Source organism: Thalassophryne amazonica, chromosome 9 (assembly GCF_902500255.1).
Source record: "Thalassophryne amazonica chromosome 9, fThaAma1.1, whole genome shotgun sequence".
Lineage (NCBI taxonomy): Eukaryota > Metazoa > Chordata > Actinopteri > Batrachoidiformes > Batrachoididae > Thalassophryne > Thalassophryne amazonica.
In genome coordinates, this window is record NC_047111.1 from 18237654 (window position 1) to 18262602 (window position 24949).

The 24949-nt window shown below is 44.0% G+C and overlaps 1 protein-coding gene across 3 annotated transcripts in view; it reads right to left on the reverse strand.

Annotated features, from left to right (window-relative positions):
- Window positions 1-24949, reverse strand: part of gabra3 (gamma-aminobutyric acid type A receptor subunit alpha3) — a 189686-nt gene that overhangs the window by 77977 nt on the left and 86760 nt on the right. The window lies entirely within an intron of this gene.

Genomic DNA, 24949 nt, shown 5'->3' on the forward strand with positions numbered 1-24949 from the left:
TACTAACACTGTTAGCATCACAGTTTCATCACACTATAGTTTCACGCAATGCAAACACTGGTGCACACATGTCGTACATGATCTGTTCGGAGAATTTACCACATAACAAACCATATTATTGCAGATATTTGTAATAAAATTCCCAATAAAAGACTTCACAGCAGCTGCAGCATTTTTTTTAAAGCGTCAACACATGAGCTGTCACTCAAAGTGGCCACACCCCTAACATGTCTGGAGAATTGAGCTTTGTTACTTAGTGATGGACAATAAATTCATGTTTGAATTATATTACTGGCATCAATCTTACATATATTTTGACTGAAGATATTTTCATTTTGGGTGTCACAGTGGATTAGTGGTTAGGACTGCCGCTTCACAAGAAGAAGGTCATGGGATCAATACCCACCTGTGGAGTTTGCATGTTCTCCCTGTGTTTGTGTGGGTTGCGTCCGGGTGCTCCGACTTCCTCCCACATCCAAAGACATGCAGGTTTGGTAGACTGGAAACTTTAAATTGTCTGTAGGTGTGAATATGTTTGTCTGTAGGCGGTCCTGCGACAGACTGGCGTCCAGTGGAGAGATACTGCTAACGATTACCAAAACAATCCCCTAGGAGGAGAGCGTTGAGATCTTCCATCAGCTCAAGCAATCCAACTCTGTGGATCTGACTGACAACGTTCTCAACAAAGGCCGACATCTAACACTGAGACTGAACATTGACGCTTCCAGCTGCTTCCTGCATGAGGCTGATTTAACACCCGAACAAGTGAATAAAGACAACAATCTACAAAACAAACGAGAAATCGATTTTATGCAAATACTGAGCGATGTGACACGCCGACTGCCAATCAGTGTAGAGACAGAGTGACGTCAGCATGACGTGCTCACTCAAAGATGGCGGAATACGCTCAGCAACAGCAGTTTTTCTGTGTAAATATACATATTTAACATTTTTCTCTTGAATTTTGTAAAAGTTAGCGAGAAATAAATCTAAAAATGTTGTTTTTGTAATCAGATAACATGTTAACTAGCGATACTGTAAAACCAACTTTCATTGCAACAAATCAAACTCTGGTTCCATCAGGCAGTCGAGCACCGAGGAAAAGCTTGTCGTCACAATGTCGGTTTCACCGTCTTTCATAATCTATCATTAAACATGATGCACAGTAACCCTGAGGAACCACAAACGCCCATCAAGCAACAAACGCCAAATGCTTGTCACCCTCATTTGTCGCTAATCTGACCATAAGGTTAGCAGCTAGTATATGGATAGTAGTATTTCATTTATCTGGTGTCATAGTAACTTGTGATATGGGAAAAATGAGCCAGTTAGCCAGTAGACAGTTTTGACCTAATCAGTGCTGCCTCAGTGTACAGTGACCTACACAAATGTATGGTGGCCATCCAGTGTGGCAGTTGTTGTCAGGCATGAGTCCAGATTTAAAAATGTTCCAATCATATTGAAAAGTATACCATATTGTTTGACATATCATAAAGATTCCAAAAAGCTATAGTTTGGACTATCTATGACTGAATGTTATGGAGTTATGGGGGTAAAAATCAGCAAAAATTCGACAAAGGTCCATTTCTGTTTGTACAGGGGTCAAAAGTTAAAGTTGCTCCAATTGTGGTAAAAAGTGATGAAAATTATTGGTTGAGCCAATACGATTAAAAATGGAATTGTTTTGACCATGTTGAATGTTTGGTCTACAAACTAAAGGTCAAACAAGGTCAATCCATTGGATTCTATGACATAATTACCTCATAATTACCTTGATAACGAAACATGATAAATGGTGCAAACTATTCCTTTTAAAAACCCTGTCAACTCAATGCACCATTTGCACCATTTTTTCTTTACCAAAATTGTAGCAACTTTAACTTTTGACCCCTGTACAAACTGAAATTGACCTTTTTATTACTATTTTTTTTTTTTTTACTGTTTTTGCCCCATAACTCCATAATATGCAGACATAGTTAGCCCAAATTATACCTTTGTGGAATCCTTATGATCAAACAAATGATAGTATACTTTTCAAAATGATTGGAGCATTTTTCAATTTTGACTGTTGGGTAATTCTTCATTGACCCCTTCCTGACTATAACTACCTCCCTGGTATGACCACCATACCTTTATGTGTAGGTCATGGTACACTGAGGCTGAATTGTAAGTGTTGTTTCATACCCTTAAGTGATACTGAAAACCAGCTTGGCCCATGCACTTTTTTTTTTTTTAACAGGAGCGGTGTGTAGCAGCTTTTCAGCGTCTTCAATTCAATTTTATTTCAGTTTATTTATACAGCACCTAATCACAAAGATCACCTGAAGGCACCAGATAAGATAAAGGTTTAGATTAGGTCTAACCCTTACCCCAAAAAATTACTCACCCAGAAATCTCACCATACACTTTAAAAAAATGTTATTAACATGCAGAATTACCTAAATAAAAAAAATAAGTACAGGAAGTCACCAGTCAAATGGTATTTATTTCACTATATTCATTTAAAAGGACTTGGTGTCCTAGCAACACACTTCCTCATCAGCAGTGTGCAGCGGCGGTGAAGCATTGAATGCAGCCATCCCCAGAGAGTCAGATGGCAGCAAGCTGTCTGTATCTCACGCAACACTACACATTATTGGTAATCAATAAAAGAATGCTACGTGTTTCATCCTAATTTGCTTTATGTTTTACAGTAAACAGGCGTGCACGTCGTACGATTGCACACATAAACGGGCTGTTCCCTTACTGACGGCTAGAATACTGATTTGCCATTTCACAGTGGCATTAACAACAAATGGTAAATGAGCTGCAAGCACGCCCAGAGCACATCCTCATGTTCAGCCACTTACACACTGAGTCTGTGTGCTGTCATGCAAGGTGCTCAGCTGCAAGCAAGCTGGAGATTAAAGACTTTGCTCAAAGGCACCTTCATGATTTTCCAGACTGGTGAGGGAATTGACCCTATGACCTTCTGGTCACCAGCCCACTGCATTAACCTTTTAGACCTCCATTTCCCCGAAGCTGTGAGCTTGTGAGAAATGTGAACAGTTTCTGCCCCGCACATTGACAGGCTTGTCTGAACGGTCATTGGTTCATCGATGAAATTGACCTCCTGATGACCTGCAGACTCACAGTGCAATAAAACAATTTGCAGCTCGTACATCATCACAACAGGCGTCTTGATAAGAGCTACAGAGTGCGTTCCAGACCATTCAGAGTTTAAAGATACACCTATTATAAGATAATCAGAGGATCCTGAACATGTTAGGATTTGACCTTTTTCTGTTTACATTCTCTGTTATGCTGCCCCTCCCTCTGCATGTCTGTGTGTCTTGTGAGTCTTAGGCTTGGCGTGGCTGACCTGCTTGCCCCTAACACCTGCAATCAATTATCTACTCCGGTGCAGTTTAAAAGACTGGCTCATTCATCCACTCCTCAACAATTCATTGACTTATCTCCTGTGCTGGCCACGCCCAGGCTGGCTGCCTGTTTTGCCAACACTGAGCCTTCAGACCCACTGGATCTCAAGGACAATTTTACTCACCACCACCACCTCGCTGAGAACCAACACTGGACCACCCTGAACTTTAGATTTTTGGTAAAATAAATTACTTTATCTAAAAGTTGAGTGTCTGCATTTGGGGTCGAATTTTTACATCTACTTAACAGAACACTGGCCTTAGATCTTGATCGTGACCTGTTATTCCCCCCCCGCCCTTTGTTTCTGATTGTTGACAGCGTCCTCAGCATCCTCAGCTCCACTGTCAGTACTGTCACCTTCTTTTTTCACAGCCATTCTTCATCACTGCTGTTAGTGTCATCCTCACTTCTATCAGATGGCATTTTCTCCACTACCACTGAGGCCTTTCAGGGGCTGACCACTGGGTGCCAGTATATGGAATGGCAGACAAGTGTCCACCACAGTGGCTGATATGCAATTTGACCATTATAACCCGTGCATATACAAGAAAATAGCTTTTTTTAATGGCACTGCAGCAACGCTAATGCATGAAAGGGTGAATTGGTACTGACACCCTGCTGAGACCACAGACTATCAGTTCCAGTAGTGTGATGAAGCTGCCTGTTGTTGGCTCACCTGCACGGGCTGCATCATATATGTCCTGCTTGTTATTATAAAGTAGAGCTATTGACAAAATTTTGCATTACTGTTAAATGTCCACCAGGAGGAGATATTGCTCCATTTCAAGTACCTTGGTTACAGGCTGTTGTGGGACATGATGACAAACCTGTTGCTTATAGCAGTAGATGCAGCCCATTTCTCAAGCATGTCTCCATCACAGTACCTGCACAAAGTGGTTTAGAATAGCCCTCATTCATTCATTCATTCATTCAGTTAGTCACACCAGTTTCAGTCATATAAACTGCATCAGGCCAATAGAGGGATGAAGAAAATTGCTCAAGGGCACTTTTCTATTGAAAGAAAATGCAGCGATTTCTTCATTCCCATCAGGATGTTGTTATATACATCCGGTTGGACTGGGTTTAAGCCTATGACCTTCCGTTTATATTTTGTCTGCAAGGTCAATTGATTTACATCATCTGATCATGTTCATTCACTCTGTTTAATGTATTCAAAATCAATAGTGCATTCACAATGCAGTTTTGGAAAGTCTCTTATCCTTATGTGAGCTGTCATAGTTTTTTTCTTTACTTTTATCTGCAGGACTGATTATTCATTTGAGATTTGGTATCAGCAGAATCTGTGATGTTTGATGCTCAGATCTTTGAGGGTTTACTCGTAAGATTTCCTGTACTGATTTGGTTCCTGACCTCCGGCTGTGTGCAATTGACATTTCTTTCATATGTGATACATTTTAAATCAGGTCTGGCCTCGTCCAGAGGTATGACCACTGCTGTTCACCTCAAGGTCCACTTGGCTTAAACCTGGACATCTTACAAAAAGTGCATCTGCAGGAAAACTTCTCACAAGTCTCACAACTGTACAGTGAAATCAGAAGCATGAGGACTCTAAAATCTTGGACCTTCATCCTTCTGCAAAGATACCAGCGCCATCTCACGCCTCTGTCCAGCGGTGTCTTAATTCCCAAAGCTTTTCTCTGATGTCTCTTGACCTCACAGGCTGAGACGTGAAGATGTGAAGTCTACTCCAGAGAAGAGCAACTCTCAGCATCTTCTAGAGCCCTCCCCTCCCCACATGCACACACTCGCCAATATTTTGGGTGAAATTTTCTCATTTTGCATCACATGATGAATTATTTTTCAGTCTCTTCTGCAACTAAAATATTGCAGTAATGTTCCAAGAAACTGTTGTTTTTTTTCGTCTGTGTTACTGTGTCTTTTTTCCACGTCTGTTCTTTATGAGCACCAACATGTCCAACTCTCATCCCAATCAGAATAAAACATTCAGTAATGAATAAACAGCTGACTGAACGAAGCGGTCACTGTCTGTGTCTCTTGGACACCGATTCTCAGTAAACGTAAGGAATTAATTTGAAGATTGAAAGACACGAACAAGGTAAAGCTCAGACAATCTGTCTCTCTCCACCAGGCCAAATGGCACAATCGGGAACAGAGTGATTGATTTCCCCTCGATCACAGAGACACAGATGAGCGGGTTTCTGTCCACTGCTCCTTCTTGATGTATGTATGGACTTATGGTGGCAAAATGACAGGAACAGCACAACTGTGAGCGCCAGAAACACTCAACCTGAAAACATGACTCCACCAGGTCCTTTGAAGCTGCAGTAATGACAAGTTTCAAGGTTTTTTTCTATAAAACACTGAAGAATTGTGAAAACTGGATACATTTTTCCCCACAAGACATAAACTCTGCCACAAATCACCCAGAACAAATTTCTGGCCAGGCGGTATCGTCCTGATTACCCTGGGCATCGGCAGCGTGTGAAAACAGGGTATTGGTTTTAACTGGCACATGAGTATGTGCTTTTGATACTGTTGACCATAAAATTTTATTACAGAGATTAGAGCATGCCGTAGGTATTAAAGGCACTGCGCTGCGGTGGTTTGAATCATATTTGTCTAATAGATTACAATTTGTTAATGTAAATGGGGAATCTTCTTCACAGACTAAAGTTAATTATGGAGTTCCACAAGGTTCTGTGCTAGGACCAATTTTATTCACTTTATACATGCTTCCCTTAGGCAGTATTATTAGACGGTATTGCTTAAATTTTCATTGTCACGCAGATGATACCCAGCTTTATCTATCCATGAAGCCAGAGGACACACACCAATTAGCTAAACTGCAGGATTGTCTTACAGACATAAAGACATGGATGACTTCTAATTTCCTGCTTTTAAACTCAGATAAATCTGAAGTTATTGTACTTGGCCCCACAAATCTTAGAAACATGGTGTCTAACCAGATCCTTACTCTGGATGGCATTACCCTGACCTCTAGTAATACTGTGAGAAATCTTGGAGTCATTTTTGATCAGGATATGTCATTCAAAGCGCATATTAAACAAATATGTAGGACTGCTTTTTTGCATTTACGCAATATCTCTAAAATCAGAAAGGTCTTGTCTCAGAGTGATGCTGAAAAACTAATTCATGCATTTATTTCCTCTAGGCTGGACTATTGTAATTCATTATTATCAGGTTGTCCTAAAAGTTCCCTAAAAAGCCTTCAGTTAATTCAAAATGCTGCAGCTAGAGTACTGACGGGGACTAGAAGGAGAGAGCATATCTCACCCATATTGGCCTCTCTTCATTGGCTTCCTGTTAATTCTAGAATAGAATTTAAAATTCTTCTTCTTACTTATAAGGTTTTGAATAATCAGGTCCCATCTTATCTTAGGGACCTCGTAGTACCATATCACCCCAATAGAGCGCTTCGCTCTCAGACTGCAGGCTTACTTGTAGTTCCTAGGGTTTGTAAGAGTAGAATGGGAGGCAGAGCCTTCAGCTTTCAGGCTCCTCTCCTGTGGAACTAGCTCCCAATTCAGATCAGGGAGACAGACACCCTCTCTACTTTTAAGATTAGGCTTAAAACTTTCCTTTTTGCTAAAGCTTATAGTTAGGGCTGGATCAGGTGACCCTAAACCATCCCTTAGTTATGCTGCTATAGACGTAGACTGCTGGGGGGTTCCCATGATGCACGGTTTCTTTCTCTTTTTGCTCTGTATGCACCACTCTGCATTTAATCATTAGTGATCGATCTCTGCTCCCCTCCACAGCATGTCTTTTTCCTGGTTCTCTCCCTCAGCCCCAACCAGTCCCAGCAGAAGACTGCCCCTCCCTGAGCCTGGTTCTGCTGGAGGTTTCTTCCTGTTAAAAGGGAGTTTTTCCTTCCCACTGTAGCCAAGTGCTTGCTCACAGGGGGTCGTTTTGACCGTTGGGGTTTTACATAATTATTGTATGGCCTTGCCTTACAATATAAAGCGCCTTGGGGCAACTGTTTGTTGTGATTTGGCGCTATATAAAAAAAATTGATTGATTGATTGATTGTGTGTTTGTGTGTGTGTTGGATAATTTAAAACAGCCCAACAAATTTACTTCAAACTTGGTAGGAATATTATCTGGATAGATATCTCGAGGTGATTAGATCTTGGAATAGTACTAGGGGAGCACCGACCACTACCTTTGCACCCCCCAGGACTAAACCAAACCAACTTTTTTAGGTTCCTTAGATGACCCCAAAACACAATCAGGATGTTCCCAAAAATAAAAACTGGCCTCAAGCCAGTTATCCAAGATGGCGTCCAAGATGGTCGCTAAAATAGTTTGTTTTTTTTCACTAAAACACCAATGATTTCTGTCATTATTAAGTCTATTGTTTGTTCCTACTATGTATTTTAATGATAAGGGTCTATTGACGGCCATTTTGAATCTTAAACCCATGAATGAATGTAGTTTAGGCACAAATGAATTTGCTGTGACCTGCAATGGTCTTCCCATTGAATCTCTGTGATATTTAAGTTGTTTATATCTTGTGTAAAGGTGTTTTAGTGAAAAAAAAATATATATTTTGGTGGCCATCTTGGATAACTGGCTTGAGGCCAGTTTTTATTTTTGGGAACATCCTGATTGTGTTTTGGGGTCATCTAAGGAACCTAAAACAGTTGGTTTGGATTAGTCCTGGTGGGGGGGTGCAAAGGTAGTGGTCGTAGCTCCCCTAGTATAGCTCTGAGTGAGTCTGATCCTGTTAGATCTCAGAAGCTAAGCAGTGCGGTACCTGGTTAATATTTGGATGGGAGACCTCTTTGGAACACCAGCTGCTGTGTGTGTTTCTCCAGGTTACACTGTAGTTGCATCAGGTAGGGTATCTGGCATAAAACTTGTGCCAAATATGAATGCGGATCGGGCTGTATCCGCTGTGGTGACCCCAAACAAAACAGGAGCAGCCAAATTTACAACAACAATTACATCTTGGAGTAGTTTGGTCAAAGGTCATGGCCAAGAAAAACATGATTTTTCGTATATCTCAACAACCACAAAGACTACATGAATGACCAAAAGCATATATTGCAACATATTTATGATTGATTTGTATAAACTTCATAATGACGTATCCAGTGGTGGGTACAGCTAACCCAAAAGTTAGCTTTGATCACCATTATACTGCTAACTGAATAGTTAACTTTTATAATGCTAAACCGATAAAAAGTAAAGTCCCTTTGGTTGCTCCCTTGTTTGCACTCGAGGTCGCCACAGCAAATCCGAGGTGGATCTGCATGTTGAATTGGCACAGGTTTTACGCCGGATGCCCTTCCTGATGCAACTCCACATTACATGGAGAAATGTGGCAGGGGTGGGATTTGAACCTGGAGCCTTCTGAACTGAAACCAACCACATTAACCACTTGGCCACCCCCCCAAAAAAAATATAACAGACGTTTCCGCTAACTTTTAGCACTGACTCGGTACACTGTTGTCTACTGATAAGCCAGTTTTGAGTTTAAGCACCACAGTGGCTGTTGGGTAAATTCAAAGGTGATCAAAAACACAAAACAAACACATGAAAAGTAAATAAATAACAAAATTAAAACCCCAAACACTGCTATCATCTTTATGAAAAGAAGTAAATTGCAGTATTAGAAGTCACAGTTATATTACATATTTATAAACCATTAACGGAGCTACGGCTCACCCGTATCACATTCACAAACACAAAATAAATGCAAGATAAACAAATAAATAAAAATACTGACTTTTGAGCTGCTTACATATACATATTGTATATTTTACACATATTTTGTCCACAGTGTGACTTCTTGTCTTCTTACCTTTGCTTGTGTGCTTTGACCTGTGAACCGGGAGTGTTAGTTCGCTCTCTGCATTCATAAACAAGAACTAACATGTATGATTTTAGGGTTTACAAACATTTTTGACTGTTCATTTTACTCGCTTTACTACCAAAAAAAAACAAAAAAAAAAAGTTAGCTGAATGAAAGTTAGCAGAACTAAATTTAGCGGAAGATAATTGGTCCGCTGATGGTTTGCAAAGTTAGCTGAAAAGCTAAACTGCTAGCGAAAACTTTAGCTTTGCGAATTAGCGGAACTGTGCCCACCACTGGAAGTAACATAGAGGTAATAACTTCTACACATATAAGTGTATCTGTGTACATTTATACAGTATTTTGGTGTGTGGAGACCGTAGGGTGCACATCAGGCTTCTGACGCCCTTCATGATTTCAGTGTCAAAACCCGCCACCCTGCATCATCTATGATGTTGTCATGGAAAGTGTGACATGGTGTCTGTGTTTTAACCCACGTGGGTCAAAAACTATAAACTCTTTCCAGACGAGGTGAACTTTGACCACAGCTATGATATAAGATTGTGAATCCTTTATTTGAATATTAAGATACAATATTACGGTGGTGTCAAAGAAAATAAATTTTAGGATTAATTACTTAAAAAAGCGATGTCAGCTTTAAGTTGCTGCATCTCGACGTTAACAAAAAGCAGACGGCGTCTTACTTGCCGTTTTCTGGCGGCAGCTTGGATCTAATAGGGTTAGAATATTAACATGGCCATTTACCTGGAATTAATGACTTCATTAAATCCTAAACATTTAGCAATTACATTTTAATAATGTCATGACGTGTTAAATAATTTGTTTTTTTGCGGTTTTGCTGCAGCCGGTGAATGACCTTTAATGTTCTGTCCCAGTGAATTAACTGGAAAATAAAAGCACACAGGTGTCGTTTTAACTCTGAGCACTTCAAATGAATTATGAATGCACGCTTAATATAATCCCAGGCTATGTGTTGCACCATGCATGTTGAAATCTCAGTATTCCTCCAGAGTTCAGTTTTTAATCTTAAAAAACAAACAAAACAAACAAACAAACAAACAAACAAACAAAAAACAGGTTGAATTGAGGCGTGCAGTACTGTGCAAATTACGACAAAGTAGTACCACGCCGCCGACAGAACATTCCACTGCAGGAGAGGTCATCTCTGTGAGTAGAAGTGCACGTGTGCTATGCACGATGCACGTCTTGTTTTTGACAGTGGGCAGCCCGTCAAATCATTGTGATTAGGTTGTAATGAAACAGACTACTACCTGGAGGCAGCACGTCCATGAGACCGGACCTCATCACACTCTGGACGTTGCAGTGATTAGTCAAAGGTTTGATTAATGCCTTAATTATCTCTTCTTCTTGCTCTCCTGTTGTCACTTATTCTCTCGCACTTCACTTCATGGGCACAGTTCACTTTTCGGGCTGGATGCGAAACCCGTGTGAGTCTTACAACCAGCTGTGAATCCAAAATGAAGCACAACTGATCAACGTGTTTGAGCACATCTGACATCAGCTGGAAATAATACAGCAGAAAACAACCCCAGCATCAGGAACACAAAGAGGGCCAAAAAAAACAAACAAACAAACAAACAAAAAAACCAACAACAACAACAACAAAAAAAACCAAAAGCTTTTTCACAGTACTTTATGTCGTGGTATCCACAAATTTTTGGTAAGTAACTTCACCAAAGCTGCTCAATATTTAGTTCAAAAATTTTATGTTTTGATAGATACAGACTGAACAGGGAACCTCCATTTTGGGCCATGTTGTGGATGGACTGTCTGACTAACAGACAGACTCACTGACTGACTGACTGACTGACTCACACAATGATTGACTCCTTCAGAGACTGACTGACTGACTGACTCAATGAGCAACTGACTCCCACTGATGGACTGACAGATTGTCTCCCTGACTAACTGACTCAATGAGCAACTGACTCATTCACTGATGGACTGACTCGCTCACTGACTCACTGACTGACTCACTAACTGACTCACTGACTGACTGACAGACTCACTGACTGATAGACTGACTCATTTAATGAATCACTGACTGACTGACTCGTTCAGAGACTGACTGACTCAATGACTCAATACCGCAGTCTAGCATTAGGGCTCTCCAATTGGTTCAAAATGCTGCAGCCAGACTTTTGACACGAAGCAGAAAGTTCGACCACATTACACCCATTTTGGCGTCTCTTCACTGGCTTCCTGTCCCAGTGAGATCAGATTTTAAGGTTCTGTTACTAACCTATAAAATTATTCATGGACTGGCACCTCCCTACCTAGCTGACCTAATTAAACCTTATGTACCGGCCCGGGCTCTGTGTTCTCAGGGTGCAGGACTACTTTGTGTCCCTAAGGTGAATAAGAAGTCTGCGGGTCACAGAGCTTTCTCTTATTGTGCCCCTGTTCTGTGGAATGATCTCCCTGTCTCAATGAAACAGTCAGATTCTGTGGAGATTTTCAAGTCAAGACTTAAGATACACTTATTTTCCCTTTCATATGGCTAGCATACTGGTATAGTATAGTTCTACGCTTTTCATTCTTTTAATTAATTTATTAGCAATTGGAGCGGGCTGCGGCCTCAACTTTACCTAAATTCTGGGTCTTTGAGTGAAGTTTAGGGCTAGTGGCCGGCGATCACCTTAGTATTTCTCTGTTTTTCTTGTTGTTTAATGCTGGCATATTATACAGTATTTTTTTGTCTTTCTGATGCCTGATTCTGTTTTTTCTCTCTGTTTAAGGTGCAGCTCCATCCAGAGATGGGAGTTGTATTTGTGTTGGCGACCCTCCTGTCCTGTGCGCCAATAGCATTTCTTGTATATTCGTCCGTGAATTGTTCTGTAATTTATGTTTGTATCATGGCCCAAGCAAAGTGTCACCCCTTTGAGTCTGGTCTTCTTGAGGTTTCTTCCTCAGAGGGAGTTTTTTCTTACCACTGTTGCTCTGGGGGTTGGTAAGGTTAGACCTTACCTGTGTGAAGCGCTTTGAGGCAACTCTGTTGTGATTTGGCGCTATATAAATGAAAATAAATTGAATTTAAATAAATTGAATGATTACTCACTGATGGACTGACGGACTGACTGATTGATTGACTGAGCAACAGACTCACCCACTGACGGATTGACTAACTTACTGGCTCACTGACTGACTGACTGACTCACCGGCTCCATTAATCTGATGCATTTTCTGCTAATCACAGGGAAATTTAAATGCTTCCAGTCATCTTAATGTTTGACATCCTGACAAAAAAACCAACAACAAAAACAAAACAAACACAAAAAAATACAAAAATACAAAATCAGAAATCTTGATCTTTAACTTTTTGACCTTGACTTTAATAGGGTCCTCAGATTTAGTAACAATTTGATAACAATTTGCATGGCACAACAGAAGTTGTACTCAATCCATTTATGGTTCCCAGTGACCCTGACCTTTGATTTCTGACCCCAATCTCAATTAACATTGATGCAAAGGTGCAGAAACGTCTGAGTTTCACTCTATGACTGACATGCGCTGATAAACACTCCTGAGGCCTCAGTCATGTTTTAGATGGAAAGGCAGTAAATAAACGTGATAAACGTGTCTATATTTACTTGTGGACTGATTACTGTATTCAATTTTTTTCATTTTAACACACACACGCATGCACGCACGCACACGCGCACACACACACACACGTCTCTTTGATTTTAATGACAGTGTCAGGCTTCAGTAGGACAGAATGTCTCTGTCTCCCTCCTCAATCAGACCGATTTGTTCAGATTTATTTTGTGGGTTTGATTGCTTGAAAATGTGCAAACAACGCAACGACAAACTACTCCCGATTTAGAGAAACGTTACCACATGGTCACACGACCACTCCAAAGTTTTCAAAACTTACCTGTGGCTGTTTTTTAATTTTAATTTTATTTTATTTATTTATTTTTTTTGCAGTGAAACTCCTCAAAAAACTTGCAAAAATCAGGTCTGCTCTGCTTTAAAGTGGCTCTTCCTCGAACACGACTCACTGTAACCGTTGGGAACACGATGACCTGCACGACGGGATGGGAGATACGTTACCCATGACAAAATTAAAATTCTCTCTTTGCTCCTGAAAAAGAGCCTAATTGGCCTCATAAGACCTTGAACAAGAGCGAAGTGATTGATGTGGAATCCTGGCGTTCACCTTCAAATTTAAGAAACGCAAACCACCTGCTGGCTTTGGACTCCCTTCAGCTGTTCTTAAGATTTTTCAGAATCTTAAACGCTGTGAGCTGAAAGCTCATATTTCAGAGACGCGTCTCCCCGCCGAGATGACTAAAACCTACAGAGATCAGGCCCTACTGACATATTTGTCAAAGCACACTTGAAGAAAGTACCTGTGACGGCCCGAGTCATTCATCATTTTATCAGTGCACACCTGTCAAATCCCACCAGAAAACAGACAAACGCGCTGTGACACTGCAGACAAGTGAGCGAGCTACAGCGCCTTCATAAAGAAGACAGAGGAGGAATAAGAAGCAACCTACTTACCAGAGATCAGCATCAACTTTGGGACCCACATTCTGACAGATCCTGAACACTGTGCCCTGTTACTCGCCTGACATTCACAACGAGGGCGTCGTTTGCTGCCCTGCTGTTGCAGTCGTGTTCACTAAAGTCAGGCGTACGAAGTATGAGGTTGAATAAGGATATGAGCAATAATCCTCAAGCAGCTGCAGGTCTACTTTCCACCACACGGGACTTGCAGTTAATGGCAGACCTCAGCAAGCAACTGAAGTTTCGCACATATATTTCAGCAACATTACTGGAAGCAGACATTGTCATTCTGTCGGAGGACTCGGACAGCTTGACCTGACAGAAGTGACTGTGTCCCGGGAAGACTGCATGGATGAGGCTGTGGAGAGGAAACTTGCCAAGTACCAAACCTGCCAGGGACAGGGTCGGTGCATTACTTACTTACTTACTGGTTGGCTCTCACTGCGGTATTGTATCACTTCCTGTTCCGGAGCACAGCGGTGTTTTGCTGTATCTGTTAGCTGTTTAATCTGCGTCGTTAGATTGATCTAGTTAACTAGATAACGATTTGTTTCACAGTGTAATCTTCACATGCCTTAACTAAAGTACTCCCTCTGCTGAATCACCTCTAAATTATTTACACATTATTCACTTTGTGTGTTTATAGGAATCTGCTAGCTTAGCGCAGCTACTAGCTCTTAGCCGGTTTAGCATGGTGGCTTCTCCTGTCTCTCCCGCACGTTTCTGCTCTGGGTGTGAAATGTTTAGTAATTCCTCTGCCTCCTTTAGCAGTAATGGTACTTGTAATAAGTGTAGCTTATTCGTAGCTTTGGAGGCCAGGCTGGGCGAATTGGAGACTCGGCTCTGCACCTTGGAAAATCCTACAGCTAGCCAGGCCCCTGTAGTCGGTGTGGACCAAGGTAGCTTAGCCGCCGTTAGTTCCCCTCCAGCAGATCCCGAGCAGCCGGGAAAGCAGGCTGGCTGGGTGACTGTGAGGAGGAAGCGTAGTTCTAAACAGAAGCCCCGTGTACACCGCCAACCCGTTCACATTTCTAACCATTTTTCCCCACTCGGTGACACACCCGCCAAGGAACAAACTCTGGTTATTGGCGACTCTGTTTTGAGAAATGTGAAGTTAGCGACACCAGCAACCATAGTCAATTGTTTTCTGGGGGCCAGAGCAGGCGACATTGAAGGAAATTTGAAACTGCTGGCTAAGGCTAAGCGTAAATTTGGTAAGATTGTAATTCACGTAGGCAGTAATGACACCCGGTTACGCCAATCGGAGGTCACTAAAATTAATATTGAATCAGTGTGTAACTTTGCAAAAACAATGTCGGACTCTGTAGTTTTCTCTGGGCCCCTCCCCAATCAGACCGGGAGTGACATGTTTAGCCGCATGTTCTCCTTGAATTGCTGGCTGTCTGAGTGGTGTCCAAAAAATGAGGTGGGCTTCATAGATAATTGACAAAGCTTCTGGGGAAAACCTGGTCTTGTTAGGAGAGACGGCATCCATCCCACTTTGGATGGAGCAGCTCTCATTTCTAGAAATCTGGCCAATTTTATTAAATCTTCCAAACCGTGACTACCCAGGGTTGGGACCAGGAAGCAGAGTTGTAGTGTTACACACCTCTCTGCAGCTTCTCTCCACCTGCCATCCCCCCAATATCCCATCCCCGTAGAGACAGTGCCTGCTTCCAGACCACCAACAACCAGTAAAAATCTATTTAAACATAAAAATTCAAAAACAAAAAATAATATAGCACCTTCAACTGCACCACAGACTAAAACAGTTAAATGTGGTCTATTAAACATTAGGTCTCTCTCTTCTAAGTCCCTGTTGGTAAATGATATAATAATTGATCAACATATTGATTTATTCTGCCTTACAGAAACCTGGTTACAGCAGGATGAATATGTTAGTTTAAGTGAGTCAACACCCCCGAGTCACACTAACTGCCAGAACACTCGTAGCACAGGCCGAGGCGGAGGATTAGCAGCAATCTTCCACTCCAGCTTATTAATTAATCAAAAACCCAGACAGAGCTTTAATTCATTTGAAAGCTTGATTCTTAGTCTTGTCCATCCAAATTGGAAGTTTCAAAAAACAGTTTTATTTGTTGTTATCTATCGTCCACCTGGTCGTTACTGTGAGTTTCTCTGTGAATTTTCAGACCTTTTGTCTGACTTAGTGCTTAGCTCAGATAAGATAATTATAGTGGGCGATTTTAACATCCACACAGATGCTGAGAATGACAGCCTCAACACTGCATTTAATCTATTGTTAGACTCGACTGGCTTTGCTCAAAATGTAAATGAGTCCACCAACCACTTTAATCATACCTTAGATCTTGTTCTGACTTATGGTATGGAAATTGAAGACTTAACAGTATTCCCTGAAAACCCCCTTCTGTCTGATCATTTCTTAATAACATTTACATTTACTCTGATGGACTACCCAGCAGTTGGGAATAAGTTTTATTATAGTAGAAGTCTTTCAGAAAGCGCTGTAACTAGGTTTAAGGATATGATTCCTTCTTTATGTTCTCCAATGCCATATACCAACACAGTACAGAGTAGCTACCTAAACTCTGTGAGTGAGATAGATTATCTCGTCAGTAGTTTTACATCCTCATTGAGGACAACTTTGGATGCTGTAGCTCCTCTGAAAAAGAGTGCCTTAAATCAGAAGTGCCTGACTCCATGGTATAACTCACAAACTCACAGCTTAAAGCAGATAACCCGTAAGTTGGAGAGGAAATGGCGTCTCACTAATTTAGAAGATCTTCACTTAGCCTGGAAAAAAAGTCTGTTGCTCTATAAAAAAGCCCTCTGTAAAGCTAGGACATCTCACTACTCATCACTTATTGAAGAAAATAAGAACAACCCCAGGTTTCTTTTCAGCACTGTAGCCAGGCTGACAAAGAGTCAGCGCTCTATTGAGCCGAGTATTCCTTTAACTAGTAATGACTTCATGACTTTCTTTGCTAATAAAATTTTAACTATTAGAGAAAAAATTACTCATAACCATCCCAAAGACATTTCGTTATCTTTGGCTGCTTTCAGTGATGCCGGTATTTGGTTAGACTCTTTCTCTCCAATTGTTCTGTCTGAGTTATTTTTATTAGTTACTTCCTCCAAACCATCAACATGTCTATTAGACCCCATTCGTACCAGGCTGCTCAAGGAAGCCCTACCATTAATTAATGCTTCGATCTTAAATATGATCAATCTATCTTTATTAGTTGGCTATGTACCACAGGCTTTTAAGGTGGCAGTAATTAAACCATTACTTAAAAAGCCATCACTTGACCCAGCTATCTTAGCTAATTATAGGCCAATCTCCAACCTTCCTTTTCTCTCAAAAATTCTTGAAAGGGTAGTTGTAAAACAGCTAACTGATCATCTGCAGAGGAATGGTCTATTTGAAGAGTTTCAGTCAGGTTTTAGAATTCATCATAGTACAGAAACAGCATTAGTGAAGGTTACAAATGATCTTCTTTTGGCCTCAGACAGTGGACTCATCTCTGTGCTTGTTCTGTTAGACCTCAGTGCTGCTTTTGATACTGTTGACCTTAGTTATGCTGCTATAGACTTAGACTGCTGGGGGGTTCCCATGATGCACTGAGTGTTTCTTTCTCTTTTTGCTCTGTATGCACCACTCTGCATTTAATCATTAGTGATTGATCTGTGCTCCCCTCCACAGCATGTCTTTTTCCTGGTTCTCTCCCTCAGCCCCAACCAGTCCCAGCAGAAGACTGCCCCTCCCTGAGCCTGGTTCTGCTGGAGGTTTCTTCCTGTTAAAAGGGAGTTTTTCCTTCCCACTGTCGCCAAGTGCTTGCTCACAGGGGGTCGTTTTGACCATTGGGGTTTTTCCGTAATTATTGTATGGCTTTGCCTTACAATATAAAGCGCCTTGGGGCAACTGTTTGTTATGATTTGGCGCTATGTAAATAAAATTGATTTGATTTGATTTGATTTACTTGGCACGAGTGGGCCAATAAGAAGGACTGCAGTGGAGGCAGCGGAGAGCTTCCAGGATCTGTGACTCAGTGCTGCCAGGATGCAAGACAACCCCACCTGGGTCACCTGGGTCACCTGGGTGAGGGTGTATGATGTTGTGAGACCCCAAACACCCAATAAACCCAGGAAGTGCATTCATCTCTCTTCATCATACTAAAAGTGACAACTTAAATATTACAAATTAAGTGTTTGAAAAGAAATCAAGGTTTTCACGACAGGATGTGGAGTTTTTAATTTTATTTAATTTATTTATTTTTATTTAACTTTTATTTAACCAGGGTAGTCCCATCAAAATCAAGATCTCTATCGCAACGGAGACCTGGACAATTATGAAGTTTCCAGTCCACCTAACCTGCATGTCTTTTAAATGTGGAAGGAAACCGGAGCACCCGGAGGAAACACACGCGTGCACAGGGAGAACATGCAAACTCCACACAGAAAGGCTGCATGTGGGAATCGAACCCATTACCTTGTTGGGAGGCAACAGTGCTAACCACTAAGCCACCTGTAATTTGCCTTCTGGTTAAAAGCAGTGGTGGCCTTGGTAGCCAACACACCTAGGCTTTAGAAATGAATGAAACTAGGCAAGTTTCCATTACCCTTTACTTTCCATGACTTTTAGAGCTCTGCACCTTCAAATGCCACTTTACATCAGTGAACCTTTGTACCCGTATGTGACAAGCAGGTCTCCGAGGTCCTTGGACCAGAATCTGTTGGTTGTACCAAGGTCAAGGCTGAAGACCAAAGGAGACTGTGCATTCGAGGTTGTGACACCCAAACTGTGGAATGCACTGCCACTACACCTACATTCCGTGGACTCTGTTGGAACTTTTAAGGAGAAGCTCAGGTAACACTTTACTTGAAGGTATCATCATAACTGTTACATGACACAGTCATGAAGGTGTCAAACATTATGTCAATGCTATAAATGTTTATGACTGCTGTCATTAAGTGTCATTCAATTTTTGAAATGACAAATTGACAAGTTGGCATACAACTGAAGATCAAAAAGGCCAAATATAACTTCTGGTTTTGTTATTTTGATTAAAGCCAAGTTGTTATAATCAAGATAACCCCCCAAAAATGTCAACTTGTCATTATAAAAATCGAATGACAAGTTATTCCTACTTTTAGTTTCTGCATTTTTATTTTCGTGTTTCTTAAATTCCTGTAAAGCACTTTGTGATTTTATCTTGAAAGGTGCTGTACAAATAAACTTTACTTACTTACTTACCCTTGGAACTGAGCAATTGAAATTGTGAATTTAAAATACATTTTATGAAGAAAAAAAACCTTGAATATTGCAGCAAGATTTTTACGCAATTGTGAGGTGGCCTTTCACTTTTTCCACAATTATAGCTCACATGTACAGGAAGAGTCACATGACACCGAGAAGGATCAGCCACATTACAAAGTGATAAAAGCTTATAATGTCAACTTTTCTGGAATGTGTTCACTCATTCATTTTCTGCTGCTTATCTGAGTCCAACTCATGGTGGCAGCAGACTGAGCAGCTCATCCCACACTTCCCCTATCCTCAGCTAAGTCCTGTGGTGTGTGTTGTAGGTCTGATATGAAGGAACGGCTTCATATTATCAAATGAAGTTGAGCAGAAAATAACTTGAATTATCTTTGGTTCAAACCATTTGCAGTGAAAAAGAAGTCAAAGTAAATGAAAGAATCAGTGTCTTTATTTCCATATTTAATTCTGTCCCAACATTTTCTGATTCAGAAGGTTGTACAAACTTTAATTATTGTCTGGATAACAAACACAAATCACTTAGTTAACTGCTGAGAATTGCCTCTGATGTTTTTTTTTTTGGAGGGGGGAATCAAATATATATATATATATATATATATATATATATATATATATATATATATATATATATATATATATATATATATATATATATATAAATGAGGTCTGTTAGAAAAGTATCCGACCTTATTTGTTGGGAAAGTGTAGTGACACGGACCCAAAACAGGGGGCGTAAATGAACGGACAATAGATGAGCCAAAAATACAACACTTTACTGCTGTGAAATGTGCACAACGAAATATAGACAAATACAGAATATGGATAGAGTCAAATGTACAAAGGTGACATGTGGGCAGGCTCGAGGATATAAGATGTCTGTCAAGAGAAGAACCGGATCCCACACGATTTCCACTGTCACCGAACCAGGAGAATACTGGAGCCGCCAAGTCCCGAGTCCCCAGGTGGCCACCGTCTCCAGCTGTCAGATCTGGTACTGCTGGCAGGAAGCAGAAACAGTTAGGTGTGGGTGTGTGCACACCCAGTAACACGGTCAGCAACAGTTCCTTTGTGGTGGGCAAAACACCTCCACCTCCGAAAGAGGAACACAGAAAAACAGCAGCGCCTGAATCACTACTTATCACAGTTCAGCATGAGGAGTGAAGATCGTCACTCTGTCACCAGCTTCGAACCCAGCCTTCAGCTGTAACTGGAGAAACAGGTACGCCTGCAAACAATACGGAATTAGTGCAGTAGGCACAGAATATGGCTGAGAGATTACCTTGTAGATAGACGATATCTCGGCAGCGAGGTGGAGATGTCGTCCACCTTTATGGAGTGATTGATGAGGTGGAGATGAGTGACAGCTGTCAAGAGATGATGAGTGACAGCTGTCACCCCCGGCTGTTCCCGTGAGGCGGCAGCGCCCTCTCGTGTCTGAAGCCCACACTTCAGGCAGGGCACCCTCTGGTGGTGGGCCAGCAGTACCTCATCTTCACCGGCCCACACAACAGGACCCCCCCTCAACGGGCGCCTCCTGGCGCCCGACCAGGCTTGTCGGGGTGTCGGGTGTAGAAGTTGGCCAGGAGGGCCGGGTCCAGGATGAAGCTCCTCTTCACCCAGGAGCATTCCTCAGGTCCATACCCCTCCCAGTCCACCAAGTACTGGAACCCCCGGCCCTTTCGATGGACGTCCAGGAGCCGGCGCACCGTCCAAGCCGGCTCTCCGTCGATGATCCGGGCAGGACGCGGCGCCGGTCCGGGAGCACAGAGGGGTGAGGTGTGGTGTGGTTTGATCCTGGACACGTGAAAAACTGGGTGGATCCACAGTGAAGCTGGGAGTTGACGCTTCACTGCGGCCGGACTGAGGACCCTGAGGATCTTGAACGGACCGATGTATCTGTCCTTCAATTTAGGGGAATCCACCTGTAGGGGGATGTCCTTCATTGACAGCCACACCTCCTGCCCGGGCTGGTATGCAGGGGCCGGGGAACCCCAGCGGTCTGCATGAGCCTTAGCCCTCATCCGGGCCTTCAACAAGGCAGAACGGGCGGTGCGCCACACCCGACGGCATCTTCGTAGGTGGGCCTGGACCGAGGGTACACCGACCTCTCCCTCCACCATGGGAAACAATGGGGGCTGGTACCCCAGACACACCTCAAACGGGGAGAGGCCGGTGGCAGAGGACACCTGACTGTTATGTGCGTACTCGAGCCAGGCCAGATGGTCACTCCAGGCCATCGGGTGCACAGATGTCACACAGTGGAGGGCCTGTTCAAGTTCCTGGTTGGCCCGCTCTGCCTGTCCATTCATCTGTGGGTGATACCCGGACGAGAGGCTCACGGTGGCCCCCAGTTCTCTGCAGAAACTCCTCCAGACCTGTGAGGAGAACTGAGGACCACGATCCGAGACAATGTCAGTTGGTATCCCATGCAGACGCACGACGTGATGGACCAGGAGGTCTGCTGTCTCCTGGGCCGTTGGGAGCTTCGGGAGGGCCACGAAGTGGTCCGCTTTGGAGAATCGGTCCACTACCATGAGGATGGTCGTCATGCCCTCGGATGGCGGGAGGCCCGTGACAAAGTCCAGGCCGATGTGGGACCAGGGGCGATGAGGCACCGGGAGCGGTTGCAGAAGTCCTTGAGTTTTTGAATGGTCTGCCTTGCCCCTGGCGCAGGTGGTACAGGCTTGGACATATTCCCGGACGTCGGCTTCCATGGACACCCACCAGAAGTGCTGCCAGACCACTGTCACGGTCCTTCGCACCCCTGGGTGACAGGAGAGCTTGGAACCATGACAGAAGTCCAGGACTGCAGCTCTGGCATCTGGTGGGACATAGAGGCGGTTCTTCGGGCCTGTTCCTGGGTCCGGGCTCTGTGCCAGGGCCTCCTGGACGGTCTTCTCCATGTCCCAGGTGAGGGTGGCCACGATAGTGGACTCAGGAATGATGGACTCTGGTGGATCCGACAGCTCTGTTTTGACTTCATCCTCGTGAACCCGGGACAAGGCATCCGATCTTTGATTCTTGGTCCCGGGGCAGTAGGTGATCCGGAAGTCAAAACGCCCGAAGAACAATGACCAGCGGGCTTGCCTGGGGTTCAGCCGCTTGGCGGTCCTGATATACTCCAGGTTCCGATGGTCCGTGAAAACCGTGAATGGTACCGCAGCTCCCTCCAACAGATGTCTCCACTCCTTAAGAGCCGCTTTCACCACGAGGAGTTCCCGATTGCCCACGTCATAGTTCCATTCAGCCGGGGTCAACCTGCGTGAAAAATAGGCACATGGGTGGAGAACCTTTTCGGACTCCCTGCTCTGGGACAGCAGGCATCCTATCCCTGAGTCAGAGGCATCCACTTCAACCACAAACTGGCGGCTAGGATCGGGCTGCACCAGAACTGGTGCAGTCGAAAACCGACGTTTCAACTCCCTAAACACGGCTCCGCACCGATCCGACCAGGTGAAGGGGACTTTAGAGGAGGTCAGGGCTGTCAGGGGACTAACTACCTGACTGTAGCCCTTAATGAACCTCCTATAGAAATTTGCAAAGCTGAGGAACTGTTGCAGTTTCCTACGGCTTGTGGGTTGGGGCTAATCTCTCACCGCCGCAACCTTGGCTGGATCTGGGGCGACGGAGTTGGAGGAGATGATAAACCCCAGGAAGGACAAAGAAGTGCAGTGGAACTCGCACTTCTCGCCCTTCACAAACAGTCGGTTCTCCAACAACCGCTGCAGGACCTGACGTACATGCTGGACATGAGTCTCAGGATCCGAGGAAAAGATGAGTATATCATCTAGATATACGAAGACAAATTGGTGCAGGAAGTCCCGCAAGACGTCATTAACCAAAGCTTGGAACGTCGCGGGGGCATTAGTGAGGTTGAACGGCATGACCAGGTACTCAAAGTGACCTAACGGGGTGTTAAATGCTGTTTTCCACTCGTCTCCCTCCCGGATCCGAACCAGGTGATACGCATTCCTAAGATCAAGTTTGGTGAAAATTTGGGCTCCATGCAGGGGCATGAACACTGAATCTAACAGGGGCAATGGGTATCGATTGCGAACTGTAATCTCGTTCAGCCCTCTGTAATCAATGCATGGACGGAGTCCGCCGTCTTTCTTGCCCACAAAAAAGAAACCAGCACCCATCAGGGAGGTGGAGTTCTGGATCAACCTGGCAGCTAACGAGTCCCGGATGTAGGTTTCCATTGATTCGCACTCTGGACATGAGAGGTTGTACAGTCTACTGGATGGGTACTCAACGCCCGGGATCAGATCAATGGTGCAATTGTATGGCCGGTGCGGGGGAAGGGTGAGTGCCAGATCTTTGCTGAAGACGTCAGCAAGATCATGGTACTCCTCAGGCACCGCCGTCAGATTGGGGGGGACTTTTACCTCCTCGTTAGCAGTCAAACCGGGGGGAACCAAGGATCCTAAACACTCCCGGTGGCAGGTTTCGCTCCACTAAGCCACAACCCCAGACGGCCACTCAATGCGGGGATTGTGTTTAATCATCCATGAGAAGCCCAAAAATACCGCGGGAGGTAGAAGGAGTCACATAAAACTCAATCTCCTCCCGATGATTCCCAGACACTGCCAGAGTTACAGGTAGTGTCTTGTGTGTGATTAAAGGGAGAAGGGTGCCATCTAATGCCCGCACCTTCAATGGTGAAGGGAGCGCCACTAGAGGGAGCCCTACTTCCCTTCCCCATCTGCTGTCCAGCAGATTCCCTTCTGACCCCGTGTCCACCAGTGCTGGGGCTTGAAGGGTTAGATCCCCACTCAGGATCGTAACTGGGAGACATGCAGAAATACGTGTGTGTCCACGTGAATTTCTTGGCCCACCCTTAGCCCAGTTTCTAAGGGCGGGCGTTGGTGTTTAACCGCTTGGTACAGTCTCTCTGCTGATGCTCGCTTGAGCCGCAGATAAAGCACTCCCTGCGGGTCAGTCTCCTCTGTCTGTTAGAAGCTCTTAATTTTTCCCTGCTCGTGTCCATAGCATCATCAGCAGGGGGAGCTGTTACCACACGGAGTGCTGAGGCTGTGGAGTGTGGGGAGGGCGGAACCTTTTCGGACCCGGAAGGGAGAGGGATGACGCGTGCCTGGCCACGTACTTCGTCTCGCTCCCGACGGCGTTCTTCTAACTGATTGTCTAATCGTATAACTAGATCAATAAACCCGTCCAAATCCTGCGGCTCATCCTTAGCTACCAGGTGCTCATTCAGGACCGACGACAGTCCGTTTACGAAGGTGGCGCGGAGCGCAGTCGTATTCCAGCCGGACCTCGCAGCCGCGATGCGGAAGTCGACTGCATACTCAGCTGCGCTCCGACGCCCCTGTCTCATAGACAGCAGCGTTGAAGTGGTCTCGCCTCTATTTGGGTGATCAAAGACTGTTCTGAACTCCCTCCCAAATCCAGTATATGTAGTTAGGAGCCGTGAATTCTGCTCCCAAAGCGCCGTAACCCAGGCGCGTACATCACCTCGAAGCAAATTAATTACATAAGCCACCCGACTGGAGTCTGACGCGTGCATCACGGGACGCTGTGCAAAGACGAGCGAACACTGCATCAAGAAGTCTGCACACATCTCCACACAGCCTCCGTACGGCTCCGGAGGACTTATGTATGCTTCAGGGGATGGTGGGGGGGGGGGGGGGGGGGTCGTTGAATGACAATTGGAATGTCTATATTTGGCACCAGGACAGCAGGAGGAGGAGCTGCAGCAGCGCCCTGTGCGCGCGCTTCCACCTGTGCGGTGAGAGCCTCCATCCTGCGATTGAGAATGACGTTCTGCTCAGTCATTAAATCCAACCGAGCAGTGAAGGCGGTGAGGATTTGCTGCAACTCACCTACTACACCTCCCGCTGGCGCCTGTGCACCCTGCTCTTCCATTGGTTGTTCAACAGATGGTTGAC